The sequence below is a fragment of the Zea mays genome, chromosome 4 (assembly GCF_902167145.1).
Source record: "Zea mays cultivar B73 chromosome 4, Zm-B73-REFERENCE-NAM-5.0, whole genome shotgun sequence".
NCBI lineage: Eukaryota > Viridiplantae > Streptophyta > Magnoliopsida > Poales > Poaceae > Zea > Zea mays.
In genome coordinates this window covers 16,841,927-16,849,920 of record NC_050099.1, presented here as the reverse complement: position 1 = coordinate 16,849,920, position 7,994 = coordinate 16,841,927, and positions in this window count along the sequence as shown.

Sequence of the window (7,994 nt, the reverse complement as noted above, 5' to 3'; positions counted from 1 at the left end):
ACGGTGGGGGCTCATGTGAAGTGTAAGGCTTATCAAAGAAGATGAATAAAGCTGAGCATTGCTTTTAAAGTTGGTCAAAATTTATTTGCATTTACTAAGGGTAAGTAGATACCATCCCAAATAAATAAGAGATCAAAATTAATAATAATCCTGTAATGCAATGCAAATGACAGATTAAGTTTAATTCCATAAATCACTCATGTGAGGGCCCGAGCTGCTCATGACCGTGAGCACGACTGATATATCAATTTTACACTCTACAGAGGTTGCACATATTTACCCACAAGACGTGTTTCCCGATTAGCCAGGGTTAGCTAGACCCTTAGACACTTCCGAGGTGAATGACTAGGGATCCACTAGGAGGCCTTTACAAAGTTCCACTAAAGGAGAGAACCCACTATGGATTCCAGGCCGAAGGCGATGTAGGAATCCCTCGTTCAGAAAGCTAAAAATACAGTTCGACTCGAAGACCTCCCTACACCTGCACTCCTCCACCCCGCTTGCCCCTTTTAGGAAAGGATTAACTCACACTAGCTTTCCTAATTATTCAGCCAAGGGTGTCCCATTCCACCCTTGTGGTAGCACTGTTTTCCTGGATGGTCGCTCCATGTTCCACTTAACATAATAATCTTATCATGAACAATAATTAAACAAACAATATTAATGGAACATGATCATAATTCAGTATAACATTAATCCCAAAACCAGGTAGAGCAATAGCATGTCTACCCAATAGTTCATTTGTTTGCAAGGTGTGGGGTAAACAAAACAAGTGAAACCTATTAGGTCCCATCAAATCAAACTGAGCATGTCACAGTGATTAATAGAAACATTATTAGGTAAAGAAGAGTGATCAAGGGCACAACTTGCCTATTTGGTGCAACTCCAGGTACTTCTCCAATGTAGAATGTAGGTGCATCGCAACCTCGCTTCTATCGTAGCAATACATATAGAGAGGCAAAGACTAGGTAAAAATAAAATTACATCAAAACATATGAACAAAAAATGTAATAATATTCTACGCATTGCTACAAGATTGTAGATTCGAGAATTACAAAAATCGGAGTTACGATAAAAAAAAGATTTGGTTTTCGAAAGACCTACGTGATTAAACAATTAAAACTAGGTCTTACGTTCATTTTATAAATCATGTGAGAAATATAATCTAAAGAAATAACTAATTCAGCTTTAATCCAAATTATAACTTGAGTAGAGATCATATCTTAGTCAGATTATAATTATGGAAAGATTAAGCAAGATTACTCCACTAAACATAGGCTAAATAAATATATAATTATAAAATTGTATAATATGATAAAGATATTGTTGTTATAGTGTAGGTAATTTTATTACGGCGCCAACACAATTTAAATGAATTAAATCGGAGCTACAACGCAAAAGATATGAATTTAATAAGATTTGGATTGATTTTGTATTAGAAATCTATATTCAGGGATCTGTTTGTGAGAAAATCGGGACTTGAATGTAATTACTAGTGTAAATGGGAGGGCTCGGGTGTAAAGCTGTTACCCCAGGACAATGGGTTGAGGTTCCAAACAGCCTAGGGTCAATTCTGCAAAGATGCGGACATATGTGTAATGGTCTTTGTATAGTAGTGGATTGCGAGTGAAATAGAGATAAATGGAGGGGCTCTTTTGCACTATTCCGAGGCCGAAGGGGATGGGGCGCGCTGAGCCGTCCGATCGGATCTCATCGGCCATGATTAAACTACTCTTTATCCGAACAATAAGAAGTGACGGTCGTAGGATCAAAAATCCATGGCTCGGATTTTATGAACCTGAGATCTCATCCTGCCCGTTTAGATTTAGATCATGGATTTAGATTTTCTCAATAGAATCGGTACGTTACCACTAATCAGAGTCGTCCACCAGCCGATCTACGGCCCATATTCAAGGTGTCCCCATTCCAATCATTTGCATCCATCCACGGATCGATGACTACCACACACTCGTCTCCCTTTGATCTAGTGTTCGGTGGCGCCGCTTGATTCCACGACGGAGGACACACCGGCGCCCCCATAATCCGACCGCCCTGAGCCTAAAAACTCGCATGGACTGATGCTAATCAAAGCTAAGAAGAAACTGATCCTAGGGATGGAATTATTACCGTAAATTGCAGTACGGATATTACTGGCCATGACGGAGTGCGGCACCGCGGCCATGGTGATCGCTGGAGAGCAATACTAGCCATTCCACATCACATCTTCGACCCTCCTGGCTCCGTGATCTCACGTTCTCCTCCCGAGGCCAGACCGGCGGCCAAGGTAGGATCCGACCGCGACGGCGCTCGCCAACATCCTTCTTGGTCATTTTAATTTGTTGGTGTGGTTAGCAAGGCAGGTCGAGATGGGGAGGCAGGGGCCAAGTTTTATAGTACATGGCGAGGGCTAGCGAGGATCACGGAGGGTCCCAACTAACCGAATTTGTAGGACTTTAGTTCGCGATGTCCGCGCGACAAGCTCGGTGCGAGGAGGTTGAAGGAAGTCCTGACGCGGCGGCCCCACCAGGCAGTGATACGCGGTCGCGCGCGAGTGAAGGCCCTCGCTGACCAGGCGAGTCCCGCGTGGCGGTGTCCTGGCACGCGCGGTGTGGGTCGAGCATGGGAACCGACTTGGTCGACCAAAGCGGTGAAGGAGTAAAGGGAGAGTTGGGCAGGCTTGTGGTCTGTTGGATATGCAAACTAACACAACACGAGGGTACAAGTCGAAGCTATAATTCAGAGAGCTTCGGCATGACAACGCCTTGAGACGAAGGGCAGCACCGACTTAAAGAGTAAAAGACTGTTTAGTCCTTGTTGATTTGTGTTTTGGTTATGATTAGTTATCGAGGATACAAATGTAATTTTGTCCGGGCTGCGTCCCGTGCCTATAAATAGATGAACAGTACTCCAGTACTATTCACGCTGACTGGTATTCACTCGCACGTCACTCTTGGACTTATACCTTCTATCAAGGCGAAGGTATAAATGTAATTCATTATTATTAATTTTTGTACATGATGAGATAATGAAAATACAATTCAAGATAATTGCTCATATTATCTTCCATGTTTCATATGCTTCTCTACTTTCATTATTATATGCTGAGATGATGAAGGTATGTCCTTCATAACCTTCGTCTGAAGATCATTATATCCTTAGAGAGATAATGCTTCGAAGGATGAAGGTCTTTAACCATTAACATTTTGTGTTGTCTTGTTCTTAACTCATAGCATTTGAGAACAAGTCTCCAACATTGGCGCCCACCTATGGTGAACTCACTTCCACTGTTGAGCTGATGGCTTCGTTTAACAACGAAGTTGTAGCACCTTTGGTTACGAAGCTGGAGCTCCCAATCATGGGTGGTTCAAGTTCAGAGTCAGCCAACAAGAAGCAGAAGAAGGAAGCACAGAGAAGAGTGCAGCATGTTGGGGTGCAAGGACCGTTCGTCAGGTCCAAGTGGTCCCACATCCCAATCACCTTCTCCCAGGAGGATCTTCAGCTAAAAGACTATCCTCACAATGATGCTATGGTCATATCTTGTGTCATTAAGGGATTTCTGGTCCACAATGTTCTAGTTGACACAGGCAGTGCAGCGGACATTATATTTGCAAAGGCTTTCAGGCAGATGCAAGAACCAGATGACAAGATTCATGATGCTACACACCCTCTTTGTGGCTTCGGAGGATGGCAGATTGTGGCACTTGGCAAAATCACAATGTCAGTTACCTTCAGTTATGTCCACAACATAATAACTGAGCAAGTTGTTTTTGACATTGTCGACATGGAATACCCGTACAATGCAATCATTGGTCAAGGAACACTTAATGCCTTCGAAGCAATACTTCATCCAGCATACTTATGCATGAAGATACCTTCGGAACAAGGGCCCACTGGCATCCATGGAAGTTAAGAAGCTGCCAGAAGGGCCGAAGGGAGTTGGACAGATTCAAAGGCAATCCATAACATAGATGGAGCCGAAGCTTGTCAACAATATAAGCACAAAAGAGAGAAGGCTGCTTCGGCAGATCAACCAAAGCCTATGCTCCTATGTGAAGATATAGCAGATCAAAGGGTACTGCTAGGATCTCAGTTATCTGATGAGCAAGAAAAAACCCTGATAAGTTTTTTATTCAACAACAAAGATGTCTTCGCTTGGATAGCCAACGATCTTTATGGTGTCAACAGAGATGTCATCGAGCACTCACTTAATGTGGATCCTTCTTTCAAGCCTAGGAAGCAAAGACTTCGGAAGATGTCTGATGATAAAGCTGAAGGTGCTCAGAACGAAGTAAAGAGACTTCTCAGTGCTGGTGTTATCAGAGAAGTAACATATCCAGAATGGCTAGCTAACACTGTTATGGTGAAGAAGGCTAATGGCAAATGGAGAATGTGTATTGATTTCACAGATCTCAACAAAGCATGTCCAAAGGTCGAGTTTCCATTACCAAGAATAGATTTCCTTGTAGATGCAGCAGCTTCTTCGGAGCTCATGAGTCTACTGGACTATTACTCAGGCTATCATCAAATTTGGATGAAGAAGGAAAATGAGCCAAAGACTAGCTTCATAACTCCTAGTGACACTTATTGCTACCTTCGGATGCCTGAGGGGCTCAAGAATGCTGGAGGAAGCTTCAGTAGAATGACAGCCAAGGTCCTTCACTCTCAAATAGGCAGGAATGTGCTGACTTATGTTGATGACATCATAGTAAAGAGCACGAAGCAAGAGAATCATATTACTGACCTGCACGAGACATTTGCCAATTTCAGGCAAGCTGGTCTGAAATTAAATCCAGAAAACTGTGTTTTGGAGTAAAGAAGGGCAAGTTTCTTGGTTGTCTAGTATCAACGAAGGGAATCGAAGCTAACCCAAATAAGATTGAAGCTATCCTTCGAATGGAGCCACCAAATACAAAGAAGGGGGCTCAACGGTTGGCAGGAAGGTTGTCGTCGTTAAATAGATTTATATCCAGATCAGCAGAAAGGAATCTACCATTCTTTGAGATACTGAAGTCAGTCGAAGTTTTCTAGTGGGGTCCGGCTCAGCAAAGGGCTTTCGAAGAGTTAAAGCAATACTTGATCGACTTGACAACTATAACTCCACCTTCGCCAGGGGCTCCATTGCTCCTATATATAGCAGCCTCTCACTCTGTAGTCAGTGCAGCGCTTGTATAGGAGAAGCAAGATGGCCAGGTCAAAAAACAAGCACAAGTTTATTTTGTCTCCGAAGTTTTAAGCTTATCAAAGAAAAATTATACAGAATTGGAGAAGGTGCTATATGCTGTGTTGATGGCCTCCAGGAAGCTTCGGCATTACTTTCAAGCATATCATATAATTGTTCCCTCGTTGCAACCTTTGAAAGATATAATGAGGAATAGAGAAGCTACTGGGAGGATCGTAAAATGGTCTGCCGAGCTCAATGAATTTTCTATTGACTATGTACATAGGTCCTCAATTCAGTCCCAAGCGTTAGCGGATTTTATTGCTGATTGGACGTCAGAGGTTCAGGAAGAAGTAACAAAAGACGTCGAAGCCTGGACAGTCTTCTGTGATGGTTCTTAGGGAACCTTCGGCGCAGGAGCCACTACTGTCCTAGTAGCGCCCTCTAAAGTCAGAATATGCTATGCAGCAAGACTGGATTTTAGTTGTACAAATAACATTGCTGAGTATGAAGCCCTTCTGTTGGGGCTTCAGAAACTAAAGGCAATAGGAATCAAAAGGGCGATCCTTAAAACTGACTCCCAAGTCATCTCTGGCCATGTAGACAAAAGCAGCAAGACAAGGGATTCGAAGCTTGAAAAAATATTTGGACACAATCCGAAGGTTGGAGGCCTCTTTCGAGGGTTTTTTCTGTAAAAAATATTCCAAGAGGGGAAAATGAGCATGCAGATCTACTAGCTAAGTCAGCAGCACTGGGGCTCCCTCTACCTTAGGAAGTATTTTTTGAGACAATAAAAGCACCCTCGGTTGAACTTATGGAAAGAGCAGTGCTCGCAATATCACCTGTACATAGTGAAGATTGGAGGACTGAAATCATATCTTTCCTCCAAGGCAATTGTCTTTTAGATGACGAAGTTTATAATAAAAGAATGGAAGCAAGGACAGAACCATATGTCATGATAGAAGGGGAGTTATACAAACATGGAGTGTGCTCTCCACTTCTCAAGTGTTTATCCAGAACCGAAGGTATAGAACTAATGAAGGAGATACACGCAGGTTTGTGTGGATCTCACATTGGGTCCAGGCCTTTGCTGGGAAAAAGTTTTTAGGCAAGGATTTTATTGGCCGAAGGCAGCTTCAGATGCAGCAGTTCTGGTTCAAAAGTGCGAAAATTGTCAAAAATGTGCAAGAGACCAGAAGCAACCTTCGTCGCTAACTTAGCTAATACAGCCAACCTGGCCATTGCAAAGATGGGGCTTAGATTTGTTGGGTCCACTCCCACTAGCACAAGGCAACTTGAAGTATGTTGTAGTGGCAGTAGAAAATTTTTCCAAATGGATTAAGGCGAAGCCCTTAGCTACAATAACTTCAGTCACGGTCCAAAAATTCTTCTGGCAAAATATTGTTTGTCGCTTCGGTGTGCCGAAGGCAATAACTGTGTACAATGGTACACAATTTGATGCTGAAGCATTCAAAGATTTTTGTGACCAAATTGGTACGAAGATCCATTTTGCATCAGTTAGGCATCCAGAGTCAAATGGGCTGGTAGAAAGAGCAAATGATATTATAATGACAGGAATAATGAAGCTAATCTTCAACCAGCCCAGAGGAAAGTGGCCAGACGAGCTGATTAAAGTGGTGTGGGGTCACAATACCACTACATCAAGGTCAACAGGATTTACACCCTTCAAGCTCCTATTTGGTGACGAAGCAATAACTCTGGAAGAAGCAAAAACAGGGTCAATAAGAACAATAGCTTTGGCAGAAGACGAAGCTGATTATCAAGTAATAGAAGATACTATAGTAGGGACCAGACTTCAGGCTATAGAGCACATCAATAAGTATCAGGCCGAAACATTAAAATGGCGTGACAGAAAAGTTCGATTGGAAAATATCAAGCCAGGGCATTTGGTGCTTCGGAGAGTGGCCAACCCAGACACAGTGGGCAAGTTGCAACTGAAGTGGAAAGGTCCTTTTCTGGTAGTATCTTCGTTAAGGCCCGGTTCTTACATATTGAAGGATATGGACGGTAACAACATACCCAGATCTTGGAATGCGGATGAGCTTCGGCGATACTATGTGTAATATGATGTAATCTTTTTTCATTTTTTCTATGGCACCCTTTTCCTTTCAAGAGGGGAGAAAGGTTTTTAATGGGGCCATAGTTTGTAATTTTTCATTCTTATTTAGCCCTACGAGGGCAGAATCCCCCAAAATATGTAATATGTAAAATCTAAGCATGCACCATCGAGTGCAAAAATAAAAACAGGGAGAAGCTCAAAAGACGTCCCCAAGGGGATGCAGAGCATGACGAAGCTACAAAAAGTCATTCCTAAAGGAGCGCAGCGTAAGTTTTCTGCTCAAAAGTCGTTCCTAAGGGAATGCAGAGCCAAAAGCATGATGAAGCTGCAAAAAGTCGTTCCTAAGGGAGCGCATAGTAAGTTTTCTACTCAAAAGTCATTCCAAAGGGAATGCAGAGCCAAATACCACCGAAATAGAAGGTGAAGAAGTTCAAAAGTCGTTCCTAAGGGGATGCAGAACTTAAATGCCACTGAAATAGAAGGTGAAGAAGCTCAAAAGTCGTTCCTAAGGGGATGTAGAGCTTAAGACTCAAAAATCGTTCCTAAGGGGATGCCGAGTCTGGGTGTGGTTTTGTGTGTGTGTTTGGGACATTCATTTGCACATTACATTACATCATTCATTGCATTCATATACATTCATGTAGACATTTGTAGGATCATCATCATCATAACATAAAGCACAAACAGATACTTCAGCTTTGATAACAATGCTTCGATGAGCATGAAGAAGCGAAGATATGCTTCGTTGTGTACGAA